This window comes from Apium graveolens, chromosome 2 (assembly GCF_009905375.1).
Source record: "Apium graveolens cultivar Ventura chromosome 2, ASM990537v1, whole genome shotgun sequence".
Taxonomy (NCBI): domain Eukaryota; kingdom Viridiplantae; phylum Streptophyta; class Magnoliopsida; order Apiales; family Apiaceae; genus Apium; species Apium graveolens.
Genome location: NC_133648.1, coordinates 291,468,518 through 291,487,092, shown reverse-complemented (window position 1 = coordinate 291,487,092; position 18,575 = coordinate 291,468,518). Strand labels below are relative to the sequence as shown.

Sequence of the window (18,575 nt, the reverse complement as noted above, 5' to 3'; positions counted from 1 at the left end):
GTTCACTAACTCGGATATTTTACTTACTTGTTTACTTTGTTGGTGTTTCAGGTACTATAGAGGGCGTGTATGTGAACACGTTCTCAATCTCGTAAAGAAGTACTGGAGGAAGCTGAAGTAGTTGAAGAAGTTTTTAAGGAAGTTGAGAAAGTTGAAGAAGAAGCGATCATTACAATGGGAGATCAAGCAGCGAATCCGAAAGCTTTGATGGATTACTCTCAACCGAAGATCAGTGACATTCAATCTAGCATTATCTGACCAGCCATCGCGGCTAATACTTTTAAAATCAAATTTAGCACGATTCAGATGGTGCAGAATTCAGTCCAGTTTGGGGGTTCTCCAACAGAAGATCCCAACATGCATATTAGAGATTTCATCGATATCTGCGACACTTTCAAATTCAACAATATTTCTGAAGATGCTATTAAGCTGAGGCTTTTCCCATTCTCTCTGAGGGATAAAGCTAAGTGTTGGTTGCATTCTCTACCAGCAGGTTCTATCACTACTTGGGAAGATCTTGCTCAGAAGTTTCTTACTAAATTCTTCCCTATGGCAAAGACAGCTGCAATCAAGAATGCTCTTACTCAATTTGCGCAGCAATCGGGATAGTCTTTATATGAAGTTTGGGAGCGTTATAAGGAGATGCTTAGGAAGTGTCCTCATCATGGGATGCCTGACTGAATGATTATCAACTGCTTTTATAATGGTTTGGGGACACAGTCTAGACCCATGCTCGATGCAGCATCAAGTGGAGCCTTATGGGCTAAGAGCTACGATGAAGCTTATGAGTTGATTGAACTAATGGCTGCTAATGAATACCATAACCCAACTTAGAGGCTACCTCAAGGCAAGGTAGCAGGAATTCTGAAGGTGGATGCAGCTCCTACTATAGCTGCTCAGCTTAAGGCTTTAACGATGAAGGTGGATTATTTGGCTAATTATGGAGTTAATCAGATCACAAGTGTTTGTGAACTTTGTGCAGGTGCGCATGAAACTGAGCAGTGTGCTATTTCTAGTGAATCAGCTCGGTTTGTAAGCAACTTTCAGAGGTCGCAGCAACCAGTTCTAGCCACTTATCATTCCAACAACTGCAATCATCTAAACTTCAGCAGGAGCAACAATCAAAATGCAGTGCAACAACCTTATCAACAGTATGCAGCAAAGCAATTCAACCCTCCTGGTTTTCAATAACCGCAATATGCACCAAGTTAACAACTCCAACTTCAACAACTACTGCATGGAAGTACAAGTCAATCTAATGAAAAATCTGAATTGGAGGAGCTGAGGCTCGTGTGCAAGAGCCAAGCGGTTTCTATCAAGACTCTGGATAATCAAATTGGGTAGATTGCCAATGTTTTGTTGAATCGACAACCTGGTACACTCCCTAGTGACACAGAAGTTCCAGGCAAGAGGGAAGCAAAAGAGCAGGTTAAGGCAATTATATTAAGGTCTGGGAAGGTTGCAAGCCCTGAAAAATCTCAAGTTTCGGAAAATGAAGTTGTGGCTGAAGAAGAGGTGTTGAAGGATGCCGAGGTGGAACCAAGGAAGAAAGCTGTTATCAACACTCCTCCTGAGGGTAACACAGGGGAAAATAGGTCTATCCTCCACCTCCTTTTCCTAAAAGGTTGCAGAAGTAGAAGTTGGATAAGCAATTTGCTAAGTTCATGGAAGTTTTTAAGAAACTTCATATCAACATACCTTTCGCTAAAGCTCTTGAACAGATGCCTAGCTATGTGATGTTTATGAAAGGTATTCTCTCTCGGAAAGTGAAGCTCGATGACTTAGAGGTCGTTTCTCTTACAGAGGAATGCAGTACTGTGCTGTAATAGAAGTTGCCTCTGAAGCTTAAAGATCCTAGAAGCTTCATTATTCCTTGCACCATTGGACACTTGTCGTTCGACAAGTGTTTATATAATTTGGGAGCTAGCATCAATCTGATTCCTTTATCTATCTTCAAGAAGTTGGGTTTACCTGATCCAAAGCCTACATATATGTCCTTGCAGTTGGCCAATCGTTCTATTACATATCCACGAGGCATTGTGGAGGATATCTTGGTCAAGGTGGAGAAACTCATTTTTCCTGCTGACTTTGCAATTCTCGATTTCGAGGAGGATAAAAAGATTCCCATAATCGTGGGAAGACCATTCTTGGCTACTGGACAAACCTTGATTGATGTGCCGAAGGGTGAGCTCACTATGCGAGTATAGGATCCGGATGTGACCTTTAATATTTTCAATGCCATGAAATTCCCTACTGATGAAGAGGAGTGCTTAAAAGTGGAATTGGTCGATTCTATGGTTAATTCCAAACTTGATCAAATGCTAAGGTCTGATTCCCTAGAGAAATCCTTGATGGGAGATTTAGTGAAGATGGTGAAGCTGATGAGCAGCTATAGTATTTGAATTCCCCTTAGAAGCGAAGGCTGGATATGCCTTTTGAATATCTTGGACTGTCAGAACTCAAAAATGTTGAGGGGCGTCTCAAGCTATCTATTGAGGAAGCTCCCATACTCAAGCTTAAACCTTTTCCTGAACACTTGAGGTATGCATTTTTAGGTGATGCATCTAATTTTCCTGTTATTATTGAATCTAACCTTACAGGTAGTGATAAGAAAAGCTCATGAGAATTCTGAGAGAGTTCAAGTCAGCAATTGGATGGACTATAACAGATATTAAGGGAATCAGCCCTTCTTATTGCATGCATAAAATTCTGCTAGAGGAAGGAAGTAAGCCGACTATTGAGCAACAGAGGAGGTTAAATCCTATCATGAAGGAGGTCGTGAAGAAGGAAATTCTTAAGTGGCTAGATGCAGGCATCATTTATCCTATTTCTGACAGTTATTGGGTGAGCCCAATTCAGTGTGTGCCTAAGAAAGGAGGCATCACAGCTGAATAAATCCACAAGGAAGGATCACTTTCCACTTCATTTCATTGATCGGATGCTCGACAGGTTTGCTAGGCACGAATACTATTGTCTTCTGGACGGCTATTCGGGCTATAATCAGATATACATTGCTCCAGAAGATCAAGAAAAGACTACCTTCACTTGTCCGTTTGGTACTTTTGCCTTCAGAAGAATTTCTTTTGGGTTATGTGGTGCACCTGCCACATTTCAGAGATGCATGATGGCCATCTTCTCTGACATGATTGGTCAGAATATGGAGGTGTTTATGGACGAGTTTTCTGTGTTCGGGGATTTTTTCAACAAGTGCTTGTAAAATCCTGGCGCAGTTCTTAAAAGGTGTGTTGAGACCAATCTGGTTCTCAGCTGGGAGAAATGTCACTTTATGGTGCAACAGGGCATCATTCTTGGGCACAAGGTCTCTAGTAAAGGTCTTGAGGTGGAAAATGCCAAGGTGGGGGTCATTGAAAACCTTCCTCCACCAATTTCTGTTAAGGGAGTCCGCAGTTTTCTTGGTCATGCGGGTTTCTATCAGAGGTTCATCAAGGATTTCTCTAAAATCTCTAAACTATTGTGCAATATATGAGAGAAAGATGTCCCTTTCAAGTTTGATGATGAGTTTCTAGTTGCTTTTGAGAGCTTAAAAAAGAGCTTGATCACGGCACCTTGTTGAGTGGCATTTATGACACTTTATAATGCTCCGTAAAGCTTTGGATTGGTGTTTTATACTCAAGTTGTTAGTGTTTTTAACGTGTTTTTATAGTATTTTTGTATTTCAGGCATTTACCAGGTAACCAGGTGAATTAGCATGGTTTTAGTGCTAATTTGGTGTTAGGATGGTGTCTAGAATAAAAGCTCATGAAAAGACCAGCTCAAATCAGCAAGAAAAGAAGAAGTCAGCATTTTTTTCCAGAGAGTCGGCGCGGTCGTGCCAGGAGTCCAGATATGCAGCGCGCCCGCGCTGGTTAAGCGCGCGCCCGCGCCAGGTCGAATTCAGAAAATCTTGTTTCTCATGGAATTTTGATCCAGAAGACTTCTACTTTGCGTGGGCTGCTATATATACATTGTTAGTGTTTGTGCCTTAGAGACAACACTATTATGTTTATATTATAAAACATTTAGATTATTAATTATGATTATATGGATTATTCTTTAGTAATTTATTATATCTTTATTTTCTGTGATAAGATGTTAGATTAATAAATTTCCTTGGAATATGATATGTAAATCAATATCTCTAAGTATGTGACTTAGAAATGAGATTATAAGAATAGTATTGATATTCCTAAAGGTCCCTAATCAAGTATTATTGTTAAGGGACGATAATAAATACACTGAGACTAGTGTGTTTGTTAGCTGATTATCACATCTCATTGATCATTGATATGGTGATACTAAAGTCAAAACACATGCACATGTATTAAATACATGGTGCTAGATGGACCCGTTGTGAGATAGTACATGTTTATAGTGTCATAAGTTATTCTCACAGTGATAATGATGTATTGGTCCTTCGACCTGAAATCATTATATTTTTATACGAGAATTAATATACTTTGATACTATTGAAAGTTATCCTTGACCAGGTAATAATAAAAGTAGACATTGGGTATATTATAAATCGTAAGAGAAATGTGAATGATCTAGTTGGGATTTAGCCCTCCTTTATTAAATGAGTGATATTATTGGCCTCTTCATTGAGTAAGACTATAAAATGCATGGTCGTGCTCAAATACTGATTTGTTTAATAGTTTACTCATTGATCAAGGAAAGAAGGATTGAACGTTAACAGAGGATGACACAATGCATGCCTCGTGTTTGATCTATAATATAAGGCTAAAGGGATTATATTACATTGTACACTATTCACGAAAGGTTTAATTGACCACCGATTTAATTATTATTACTTGGGTAACAATGATGTATTACTAGATGCCACTCATTGTTTATAATTTAAATATGAGATATATAAATTATTTCCAACGTAATAATAACCTATAGGGTCGCACAAAGAAAGCATGGAGGAATATTTAATTCAAATTCGGATTTGAATTAAAAAGGGAAATTTGAATTATTTATTATTAATTAAGTTGGACTTAATTAATGGGATAAATGAATTTCGAATTTGTATATTATTAAATCCGAAATTTAGTTGTTATTTAGTAATTGAGTTAAACTTAATTATTAAATAAATAGAATTTCAGATTTTAATAAACTCTAACTTGGATTAGGGTTAGGACTGTTTTTGGTATCTCTATATAAACATCCTTAAGGCTCAAATTAGGGTTACGTTTTTTTGTTAGATAAAAAACATAAAACCCTAGCAGCTAAAGGTGAGAGAGAGAAAGGGGAAAATAGTCTGTTCTTGGTACTAGTACACGCCTCCTCCGTACCAGCTTTCGTGTGGATACCTGTACGGCGTAGATCGTCAAGGCGGGATACCTGGTGTTCGGTTAAAGCTAGGATCTCCTTTTGACAACCATAATCATAAAGCTCTTTAAGTTAAAACATCTATTATTTGTAATTATATGTTCATTATACATAGATCCTGCGGTAGGGATTTGTTATGGATTAAAAACTAGGGTATATGATTGTTGTATTTATTACTAAGGAACGTGAGCTTCGAGGCTCGATTTGACTGCTCTTGTGTTTCGTGACTCAATCTGCCTTAACAAGATGCCTACGTACCTTGCTGATTGCCAAGGATCAAGTCAAAAAATGTAGTTCTGATTTGTGGGGTGAGGCCCCTTATATAGATGTTGGGAGTCCTTGAATTGGACTTGGTGTAGGAGACTTGGTGGTCAAGTCTCAGAATTAGAATGGACTTTGGAGTCCTAGGAAGTAGGAAGCTGATTTACTTATCCCACCAGGTTCCTTGGAGGACAATCTATAAGGATTTATATCTCCACTAGGACTTATCTTAATAGATGTTTTTCTCCCTTATTAATTAATTACGAAATTAATTAATATTCAGGGTTTTGGGCCTTCTTTGTTCCATCAGGCCTGATCTGGTCCATCAGGCCTGATCAATGTGTTAACCTTTTTGGTCTGAATGTCATACATCTTCTAAGTGGGCCTTGTAGCCCAAGTCATGTGTAATTAATGTAATATTAACTACGTAATCAGGATTTATTTATTCCCTATCATTTGCCCCCCAACTTTTGGGAAACAGCGACTAGGTTTCGCAGAAGTTAAGTTCATTCGTTCCCTTGCAGGGTATCGTTTTGCATAAAGTGTGGAGCGACCTACACATTTGTAACGATTTATTTTAATCCCTATTATTTAGGAATTAACTTAATTTCCAGGAATTTTCCTTTAATTCTGGAATTTATCCTTAATTTCCGGGAATTTTTTCTTTAATTCTGAGATTTTTCCTTAATTTTCAGGAATTTTTTCCCTTAACTCTGGGATTTTTCCTTTATTTTCAGGAATTTTTCCCTTAATTCTGGGATTTTTCCTTTAATTCTGGAATTTTTCCCTTAATTCTGGGATTTTTCCTTAATTTTCTGGATCTATTCCTTATTTTCTGAAAATATTTTTATTTTCAGAAAATATTTTAAGGAATTTCCTCTGATTTTCTGGATTTTTCTTCCTTCTTTTTCTTTTTTCTTTTTTTTACACCTGGTTCGACCAGGAATCATGTTCGACCAAGATCCTGGTCGAATTAGCCTCTATTGTGCCCTGGTCGACAGAAATTCGAGCAGGATTTTTCGAGCTCAACTCCTGGTCGAATTTCGACTAGGACTTCATATATATATATTTTTTTTATTTTTTTTAATTTTTGACCAGGAAATTTTCGACCAGGATTTTTCTTCCCCTTTCGGTCAAGATTCCCCATTTTTGACTGAATATAGCCCTCTTTTAAATCCAGGTCGACAGAAATTCGGGCAGGATTGTTAGAAACAAAACACGCGCTAATATTTCACGTAAGTATACGTGTTCGCAAGTAATATAGAATAATTTCTAGTTCGTTACCACAGAAACTCATACTACACTACTAGAATTCTGTCAATAGACATCGGTCCTTAGACATCGGATGCTCAGACGACCGATGTTAATAAAATTTATTAATATTTTATACTAAAGTTAAACAGCTAATTCTTCACCTTTTTATTTGAAAATCACTCGTAACTAATTTATGCAACTGGTGCATAATAGTTATAAGCATAAATCATAATGTCAATACCTTATAGTAATAAAGTTACAAGTATGTTGTCAGTCTTATATCCCGTAGGAATCTTTAAGACACACATATTCCTAGGATATTTTTTGTATGTATCTATTTATGACAATGTTACCCTAACTTGACCGCAAACAGCTCACAGTACTTAATTTATACAACCTATAGTTACCTAATATTTATTAAGTGTAAGTGTTTCTGTCTTTCCGTTAAATTACATATCAAATTTTTACCTACATGTTCTTTTTCCCTTTTCTGTATAATACGAAGAGATTGAATTTGGAAATTTGATGTATAATATAATCAACGTTGAATTTGGCAGTTTGATGTATAATATAATCAACATTATTTTAGTGAAGGTTTTCAGAGATGGCAGGTGGAATGAGGATGATGTTGCTATTTTGGTGCCTGGATATATTATCAGCATAAAATTAGGAGATATAGTTCCTGCAGATGCTCGTGTACTTGAGGGTGATCCTTTGAAAATTGATCAGGTGGGTCTCCTGTTAGCATTAACGTTTAGTATGTCATTCTGCTTTCACATTTATGTTGTAGTACAGCTGCTAATGTTCTCAAGTATAACACTTTGCAGTCATCTTTGACTGGTGAATCCCTTTATATAACAAAAGGGCCTGGGGATGGAGTGTACTCAGGTTCTACATGCAAACAGGAAGAAATTGATGCTGTGGTCATTGCCACCGGGGTTCATACCTTCTTCGGGAAAGCCGCTTACCTTGTTGATTCCACTAATCAAGTGGGCCACTTTCAGAAGGCAAGTTATTACAATTGGTATCTCTAATTGATTTGTATTATCCTTTGATAGAGTAAGTTCTGATGGAACTTTATTTTGTACTGATAGGTGTTGACTGCGATTGGTAACTTTTGTATATGCTCTATTGCTGTGAGGATGGTGGTAGAGATTATTGTGCAGTATCCCATCCAAGACCGAAAGTATCGCCCTGGGATTGAAAATCTTCTTATGCTGCTTATTGGAGGAATTCCAATTGCTATTCCCACAGTTTTATCAGTAACAATGGCCATTGGTGCTCACAGATTGGCTCAGCAGGTTAGCCATATTTTTTTCGTTTATTGTGATTTATATAGCTTGTAATTTGGTGTAAAAAATGACATGTTTATACTGACAGGGAGCCATCATAAAAAGAATGACAGCAATAGAAGAGATGGCCGGCATGGACGTGCTTTGCAGTGACAAAACCGGAACTTTAACGTTAAACAAGCTTACTGTTGACAAAAACATGATTGAGGTAATTTTGATGAAGTGAACCCTACTGTTACATTTTTTTCCTTGTAGAAATAAAACATGTATCCTTATACAAGCCTAATATTAGCTCTTGTAACTGTCCTCTGTTTAGTTCCTGTAGGTATTTGCAAAAGGAATAGATGCAGATGCTGTTGTTCTTATGGCAGCTCGAGCCTCACGAACAGAAAACCAGGATGCAATAGATACTGCCATAGTTGGGATGTTGGCTGACCCAAAGGAGGTAAATAATAAACCAGATCTTTCTTCTCCAGATCTTTACACAAAATTCATTAGTTTATAGTGTACTGATTGTTTGTCATATTTCAGGCTCATATATATTCTGCAAAAGGTGGAGATTGTGCAGCTTTTCTATCAAATTATGATTCAAAGTATGCTGCAAGAGTATTGTTCAACGATAAACACTATAATCTGCCACCTTGGTCAATCGGTATTCTTCCCGACTGCCACAATGTAGTCTTCAATACTGCTAAAGTATGTAAAGATAATGTCTCTTATTTAGTTTTGTTTGCAGCCTGTCTAATTATTGAAGCCTGATAAGCACACTAGTACAATGTCAGTGAGATAAAGGATTAACAGATGTCATAAAAAAATTAGGAAATCACCAGATCTTTAGAGTTTCAGTGTCCTAAGATTGATAATCTAAATTTTGCCTCTGTTACAGGTTGGAGTTCAAACATCAAAAATGGAAATATTGTCGAGCAACGTTGATATTAACTCATGGGAGACCTATAATGAGGATATATCTTCTATGGAAGATAGCTCTGCATTTACTACTTCTGGTCTATTGGAGCAAATTAATGTTACTAGGGATGCTAGTGACTATCTGTGGTATATAACCAGGTAAAAATTATGCTTAGTTGATATTCTTTTGATGGAAGGCTTTTATACTACTGCTTTTGTTTTAACATTGAGTTGTTTTTATGCATATACTAGCTCTCATTATTCAAGTGCTCTCAAGGGCGAGCACATGTCCTCCATTTGTTTAGTGTCACCTACCTTATTAACTGATACATATTAATTGATTCCCTCATTACTGTTTCAGTTTATGCATCAGATATCTTTTAAAGGATTGGAAAAGTTTTAGGCGAGACAAATATCTTTTTATTGATTGGAAGCATGGTAAAGAAAATTGGAGCCCGCATGAAAGGGGATGACGAGTACTAGAAATAGAAATATGGTTGATTTTACACATTAGTTGTACTTTGTTTAGAATGATAAACATATTTGATATTAGTTGTACACATTGAGAATTTGTTGATCTTGAATTCAATTGAGTAATAATATATATGTATTGGTCAAGTTTTGAGAATTAAGTTTGTTCAATATTGTGGTTAATACATTGTCTAATATTCGATGTTAATAAAGGGATATTAGCACATATAAACAAGGCAATAACATCAATTCAAAAATAAACACATAATGTCTATTTATCATATTAACATCGGTTATTTAAAAAACAATCGATGTCTATTGTTCAAATTGACATCGGTTATTTAGAAAAAAATCGATGTATATTGTTCAAATTAACATCGGTTCTTTGAATACAACCGATGTCTAATAGGTTATAGACATCGGTTTTTTATTTGTAATCGATGTTATTTTATAAATATTGCTTGTGTGTTATAGTTTTAAATAGGCCTAATCATCCTAATATTACATTTCTGAACTTGATATTACACAATTATATAACATCAATATGAATTAGATATCAGAAATTTTCCAGAAACGATGTGTAATATTACATAGACATCGGTTTTTAACCGATGTCTATGAGAAAGTACATTTAACATCAGTCGCGAAGACATCATAAATTTTTTACATAGACATCGGTTTTTAACTGATGTCTAAGGTCTTTTTTCTAGTAGTGCTAATTATGTTCAATTAACACTTACTCACCAATGTATGATTACTTCTCAATGTCAAGACAATAACACTTAGATTTGATTAACTAATTATTAACTATAATTAACTACGAGAATTAAACATTTAATTGACACTTGAATTAACAATATTAAACACACATGAGATCATAACTTCATTACTACTTCCTTCAATAGTTATTGTTATTACCCTTAGAATGTAACGATGATGATATTAATCGAATAACACGAAACTGATAAAAGCCAACTTTCGTTGTACCAATACCATTCTACCAAACATCCACAATTAAGATAGAAGTAGAATAGGCATCAATTATGTTGAGACCCTATATGTCTACAGAATTTGACAACATAATGATTTAAGCACAAGTTATTCTTTATGATTACACAGGGCAAGTAAAATGGTTAGAGTTACCTACTAATCATGCATACACACACATGAACCTATGCTAGCATGGCAAGTTCTAAACCTCAAGATCCACCGTCGCTTCACAAGAGATTAACAGACTATCTTATATGTTCGTGACGCACATAAGATGAATAAGTGCAACCTATGCTAGATATCATACAATCATCACGCACTAAGGTATTAAACAACTAACTAAAGAATTCCATAGTAAATCCATTACGATCCCATGATCACGATTAGCCCATGATAGAACTCATCATCACCATGGGTTCATATGAAAATATGATAATAACACACAAGTTAAACTAATAAAAATACTTATTAAAACCAGAGTACGTCACAAGAGTAATAAGGTTCAAAGTAAAGAAAACTAGCATCCACTGATACAATGAATAAAAGAATCACAAGAAAACGTATGCTTCCTCTTCTTCATTGTGATGTGCTAAACGGTCTTCTTCTTCTCTCCTCGCTCCTTGCTTGATACCACCCTATACGAAACGTCTCTGAAAACTACTTATATATAAGCCCATAAGAACCAGCCATCTCAGAAGTCCAACAGAATAAGGATTATAAAAAATCAGTATTAAATTTCTCGCCCCTGAGCGGCCGCCCAGTAATCCTGAGCGGGCGCCCAGCATCCTGAGTGGCCGCCCAGCTTTCCTCAGCGAGCGCCCAGCAGGTTACTGGAAAATTCCTTATTCTGCTCCCGATTTCTACTGCGTTCTGCTCCTAACTTCCCACATCCTACGCCAAGCACTCCCCTAGGCTTATTCCTAATGAAATCTCCCCACAAACGCAAGTTATACCCTGAAATGCACAAACACTAAAAAAATGCATCAAATACACAAAATACTTGATTTCAAGACATCAATTCAAGCCATTATAAGACGTTCTAAGTGGTATAAAATGCCACTTATCACACCCCCAAACTTAAATCGATGCGTGTCCTCAAGCGTCACAGACTCAAAAGCAAAACCAAAAACATGCATGAATGCAATCTACATGAAATGCGGCGATCCCCCTCACAATGACTAAACCAACCAACTCAAAACATCTCAACAAATGCAATTAGGCGAATAAAGATCAATCAAATCATGCAGACTAACATACAACTAGAAACGTGGTGTGTGCGGATGCTTAACAAATATGCTTTGAAACTAGATCAATTATCATAACTCGATTATCCTCAAGGCAATCACATGATTATACGAAGAATAAATTCTAGGCACAAAATGACTTATAACACTTCAAGATCACTGGAGCTTATTACAGAATCATGCTTTTATTCAACACAACAACACATGCTTATTTGACCGTGCAATGAGTGAGGTCCATAAAAGACTTATGCAATGGCAGCCATTTAGCGAGCGTTAGGTTAGCGGATCCCATACTATAAAAGCCTTGAGTCACTAGGCACAAAGTCCCCTAAGAACTAAATAACTCGAATACCAAAGAGCCCACTCGCGATCAATTATGCATTAACTCTTTACTTTATTTTCTTTATTTTTTCTTCTATTTTTCTATTTTTTTTCTTTTTTTTTTCAAATTTCTGAGCAAGTGCGTTTCGCTCCATCTTGCTCAACCCTAGACTACTCGCATAAAAATACGAGCCGGCTACTAGCCATTTGACGCCTAGCCACAATTAGCAATGAATTCCAATTTTTACTCCAATTTTTTTTCATGCCTTTTATCATTTAGAGCCTATCATAAATTCTAAGCATAATCAATAGATTATCCTCAATAACCATCAAACTATGACAACCATCTAGTCCTTAAGCATACTCTAAGACTTAGTGAAATTACAAGTGTTTCTAGCATGCATGTCAACCTATAAGACTCAATCATCACTCTAATGCTATCACTACACTTGCATCAATATCACAAATCAATCGGTAAAGCAACGCTAAAGGGATCATGGTATATGCATGAGCTAAATGACATGACATGATAAAGCTATAAAATAAAATAAATAAATAAAAACTATATATGGAAAAAATATGCAATTATATGAACTAAACTATCATGAATATGCAACTACATGACACACACAAAAATATTCCTTAACTACCACCCCCAAACTTAAAATCTTCATTGTCCCCAGTGAAGGTAGTAGAAAGGAACACATGGTATACCTACTTGGAGAAATCATCATCATCACCCTCAGAGGGTGGAGTGTCAGGAGGCAGATAAGCAGAGTCCTCACCAAAAACGGGTCACTGGATGTCAGCTCCAAGGCCTCTGAAAGCAGTCCCAAATGCAAGGGTGAGCTCCTGAGTAAACCTACTCCGCGACTCATACATCGCATCCATTCTCCTCGACAGCCTCCTATACTGGGCATCAGCCATCCCAGCACCTTCCTGAGCTTTAGAAGAGCCTGCCTCATCACGATCCTGACTGGATCTAGCCATGGTAGCACCAGCTGTTGGACGTCCTCCTGGAAGACGATATCCCAAGCCATGCTCCTCAGGCTCTCCACCCGTCCACTCCTGCATCGCATTCACAGTCGTTGCATCAATAGGAGCGGCCGGCATCTGCAGCTGCTCATGAGAAGGCCAATGAACTCCCACTGCTCTGCACAGCTTCGTGACAGTCGATGCATAAGGGATGTTCATGTGCTTCACTCCCCTTACAAACTTCAAAATCCCTTGGTAGATGAACTCACCAAGGTCCACATAATACTCCTCATTCAAGATCCCCCATAACAACCTTGCTCGCTCAACTGTAACCTCATGTGCATGTGAAGTAGGAAAAATATTAGCACAAATAAAGGCATTCCATGCACGGGCATACCTATTTATCGCAATCACCGGAAAAGAACGATACTCGTTAGTTCCCGTCTTGAACTTCCAAACCGTGCCCGTCTGACAGAGAGTAGCACAAATCAAGTCCAAATCAAAATCCTCGGAGGTCTTCTCATTCCAATTCTCCTCCGTGGGCTTCCACTGTCGCTGTCCAATCACACGACGAATCGCCGCGGGCTGATAATCAACTATAAGCCCACGAAAAATAGTAAACCCACTCTTACCCGCCTTCGCGTTCATATAAAACTCGCGAACCACACTCATTGGAACCGCCTCCGGTGACTCACAAAAAGAAATCCACCCTTTCTCCGCAATCATCGGTAACAACTCACCATCCCTCCCTGATGGTAAAAATCCCCTCTCCTTCAAAATCGGCTTATCCAGAAGCCTAATATACTCTTCCTCAGCAGCCCTATCTATCAAACGAGGTCTCGCAGCAGTTCCCCTCAAAGAATCAGCAGTAGGAACGGTGATGTTGCTATCAATAGTTCAGGATCTCTTAGGTGCCATTAAAACTGAGAAAAAGTGTTTAAAAATTATGTTTTGAGTATAGGAGAGAGTTTTAAGGTTGAAAGTATATGGGAGTGTATATGGAGGAGTTGTATGTATATATTGGGTAGGAATTAGGATTAAAATTAGAGTGGGAGTGGGGTTTGTGGGAGATAAAACGTGGGTTGTGTAAAAGAAATCATGGGTTGTGGGTTTGTATTTTGTTTTTAGGTTTTTCTGATTTTTTTGGATTTTTTTTATAAGGCAAAAAAAATTTTGACAGTCGGGTCCTGAGCAGCCGCCCAGCATTGCTGAGCGGGCGCCCAGCCTCCTGACCGGCCGCCCAGCAATCCTGAGCGGGCGCCCAAGGGGTCTCTGGAAAACTGTTTTTCCTGCCCAATTTTTTCTGATTTTTTTGTGGTTTTGGATAGGTTACTAACTTCTAAGGGTTCCTATAGTCACAAATCTTGGGTTGCCTCCCAAGAAGCGCTTCTTTTACGTCATTAGCTTGACGTAGAGTACTTCGATCAAGTTGACAATAAAACGGCACTAACCACTTCCCGGTTTTCCGTGTCTCCATAGTAATGCTTCAATCGCTGACCATTAACCTTGAATGCTTGGCCCGGATTATTCTCAAAAATCTCCACCGCTCCATGTGGAAACACAGTTTTGACAATAAAAGGTCCAGACTACCTTGATTTCAACTTTCCCGGAAAAAGTCGGAGACGAGAGTTGAATAACAGAACTTGTTGCCCCGGCACGAATGACTTAGGAGATAGATTCCTGTCGTGCCATCTTTTCACTTTTTCCTTGTACATTTTGTTGTTCTCGTACGCTTGAAGTCAAAATTCATCAAGTTCATTTAACTGAAGCATTCGCTTATTCCCAGCTGCATCTAGATCAAGTTTTAACTTCTTTAACGCCCAATAAGCCTTATGCTCAAGCTCCGCAGGTAAATGACATCCCTTACCATAAACAAGTTGAAACGGGTACATCCCAAGTGGAGTCTTGTATGCTGTTCTATAAGCCCAAACAGCTTCATCGAGCTTTAAAGCCCAATCCTTTCCTGAAGGACAAACAACTTTCTCTAGAGTGTGCTTGATCTCTCTATTAGACACTTCACCTTGACCATTAGTTTGCGGATGATAGGCAGTAGCAATATGTTGATTCATATTGTAGTGCTGCATCATAGAAGTGAACTTACGGTTGCAGAAATGCGACCCTTCATCACTTATGATTACTCGTGGCATTCCAAACCTTGTGAATATCTGCTTATGGAGAAAACTCAACACTACCTTTGCATCATTCATCGGTAGATCCTTGACTTCTACCCATTTTGAGACATAATCGACTGCCAGCAAGATGTACTGATTATTGCAGGATGAGACAAATGGTCCCATGAAATCGATTCCCCAAACATCAAAGACCTCGACTTCAAGCATCACATTTAACGGCATCTCATCCTTCCTTGTAAGATTCCCCACTCTTTGGCAATGATCTCACCTTAAAACGAACTGATGTGCATCCTTAAACAAAGTAGGCCAGAAAAAACCTGCTTACAGAATACGAGCTGATGTCTTTTCACCACCATAATGTCCACCATAAACTGTGGAATGGCAGTCTCGTAATATCCCCTCCGTCTCACAGAATGGGATACATCTCCTGATGATCTGGTCAGCTTCTTGTCTAAACAAATATGGTTCATCCCACATGTACCACTTCACCTCATGCAGAAACTTCTTCTTTTGAGCTGCATTCATATTAGGAGGCATTATATTGCTGACAAGATAGTTCACAATATCTGTGAACCATGGCTCTTCCTCCTAAACTACGAACAACTGCTCATCCGGAAAAGATTCGTCGATCAATGTCTTATCATGTGAAGTAGAATCGGGATTCTCCAATCTAGAGAGATGGTCAGCTACTTGATTCTCAGTACCTTTTCGATCCTTGATCTCTAACTCAAATTCCTGTAGCAAGAGCACCCAACGAATAAGTCTAGGCTTCGAATCCTTCTTTGAGACTAGGTAGCGAATGGCAGCATGATCAGTGAATACTGTCACCTTTGTCCCAAGTAGATAAGATCAAAATTTTTCGAAACCAAAGACTATAGTCAAGAGCTCTTTCTCAGTAGTGGTGTAGTTCATTTGAGCTCCATTTAGAGTCTTACTAGCATAGTAGACCACATGAAAAAAATTATTCTTGCGCTGCCCAAGAACTGCTCCCACTACATAATCACTCGCATCATACATCATCTCAAAAGGTTATGTCCAATAAGGTGTCGTAATAACTGGTGCAGTTATCAAACTCTTCTTGAGAGTCTCGAATGCTGCCAAGCATTCATCATCAAATTTGAAAGGCACATCTTTCTCGAGCAAGTTGCACAACGGCTTAGATATCTTAGAGAAGTCCTTAATGAAATGCCGATAAAAACCCGCATGACCAAGAAAACTACAGATTCCTTTCACAGAAATAGGTGGTGGAAGATTTTCAATGACTCCCACCTTGGCTTTGTCCACCTCAAGACCCTTGCTAGAGACTTTATGCCCCAGAATAATGCCTTCATGCACCATAAAGTGACATTTCTCCCAATTGAGCAACAAATTAGTTTCCATACACCTTTTGAGCATCGAATGAAGATTATTCAAACATTTATCATACGAATGTCCAAAGACAGAGAAGTCGTCCATGAACACTTCAACATTGTTTCCAATCATATCAGAGAATATAGCCATCATACATCTCTGAAAAGTGGCAGGTGAACCACATAAGCCAAATGATACTCTGCGAAAAGCAAACGTGCCGAATGGACAAGTGAAGGTAGTCTTTTCTTGATCTTCTGGTGCAATGCAAATCTGATTATACCCCGAATAGCCATCCAGAAGACAATAATACTCATGACCATCCAATCTGTCAAGCATCTGATCAGTAAATGGAAGAGGGAAGTGATCATTTCTTGTGGCTTTGTTCAACTTTCTGTAATACATGCATACCCTACATCCTGTGACTGTTCGAGTGGGGATGAGCTCGTTCTTCTCATTTTCTACCACAGTTATACCTCCTTTCTTAGGTACACATTGCACGGGGCTCACCCAAGAACTGTCAGAAATATGATATATGATTCCTGCATCCAGCCACTTCAGAATTTCTTTCTTCACCATTTCTTTCATGATAGGATTAAGTCATCGTTGTTGCTCAACAGTCGGCTTACTACCTTCCTCAAACAGAATTTTATGCATGCAATACGAAGGGTTGATCCCTTTGATATATGCTATAGTCCATCCGATAGCCGATTTGAATTCTCTCAAGATCCTCAAGAGCTTGTCCTCCTCACTACCTGAAAGGTCAGATGCAATAATAACAGGTAAAGTAGATGCATCACCTAAAAAAGCATACCTCAAGTGTTCAGGCAATGGTTTAAGCTCCAAAGTAGGTGCTTCCTTAATAGATGGTTTGAGCTTTCCTTCAGCATTCTTGAGATCAGTAGTACCAAGAGATTCAAATGGCATGTCTAGCTTTCGCCTCCAAGGAGAGGCATTTAGATATTGTAGTGGCTCATTGCCATCCTCATCATCACTTTCAAAGTCCCCCACCAAGGCTTTCTCTAAGGCATCAGACATTAGTATATGATCAAATTCTGAAGTTACCGCATAATCAATCAAATCCACCTTTAAGCACTCCTCGTCTTCTGTGGGGAATTTCATCGCTTTGAATACATTGAATGTCACATCCTGATCCTGCACCCCCATAGTTGTAGGATTTTATCTATCACAGAAGCATGGTAAAACAATTTTACACATATAAAATCCAAATAAAAGCATATAAATCGTGATTAAAATATATGGGATCGATTTCTAACCTTTAAAAGCGATCCAAGAACAACGAGCGGAGGTCCCTAGCAGCTGCTCCTCAAGTGTGAAGCACTCCACCGGTATCCACCAAGAAAACGATGTAATGAAGGAGGAGGAGGAGGAGGTGGAGAGAATTAGGGTTTTGTAATTCTTTTTGGCTTGAGGCAAAAATAGGGTTTATAATAGTATATTTATAGGCAAAATTTTCAGCTGAAAATTTTCCCATAAAATATTATTATTATTAACCCTTTATTATTCTCACTAATAATTAAAATATATTTTAATTATTAATCCTTTTTCTAAACACTTTAGAAATAATTCTCTCACTTGATTTAATTTCAAAAAATTAAATTCTTAATTAATAATAATAAAAACTTTTTCTTAATTAATTTATAATCAATTAAATCTCATTTAATCAATTATTAAATTTGCCAATTAATTATTTATTTCATAAATAAATAATTATCAACCATTATTAATTAATTCCTCCACAATTAAATCATTCTCTTTTATGGTGTGACCCTGTAGGTTCAATATTAAGCCGGTAGTAGAAATAAATAATAATAAAACTATTTTATCATTATTTATATAAATTCTCTAATTCATTAAATATGATTAATTACTTAATCATATTTATTCTACATCGTGAGGGATACTTCTCGGCATATCGAGACTATCCGGATAATACGAATTCACTGCTTAGAATACCAAGAACCTATTCAGTGAGTAGTTACCGTACAATCAATTCCTTCTACCCTGCAATGTCACGATTAAATATAAGG

General features: G+C 37.7%; 1 non-coding gene across 1 annotated transcript; it reads right to left on the bottom strand.

Annotated features, from left to right (window-relative positions):
* Nucleotides 1-564: 564 nt before the first annotated feature.
* On the bottom strand, nt 565-671 carry LOC141709356 (small nucleolar RNA R71). Its single transcript, XR_012569938.1, has one exon. It is a non-coding gene; the product is annotated as a small nucleolar RNA R71 (small nucleolar RNA).
* Nucleotides 672-18,575: the final 17,904 nt, after the last annotated feature.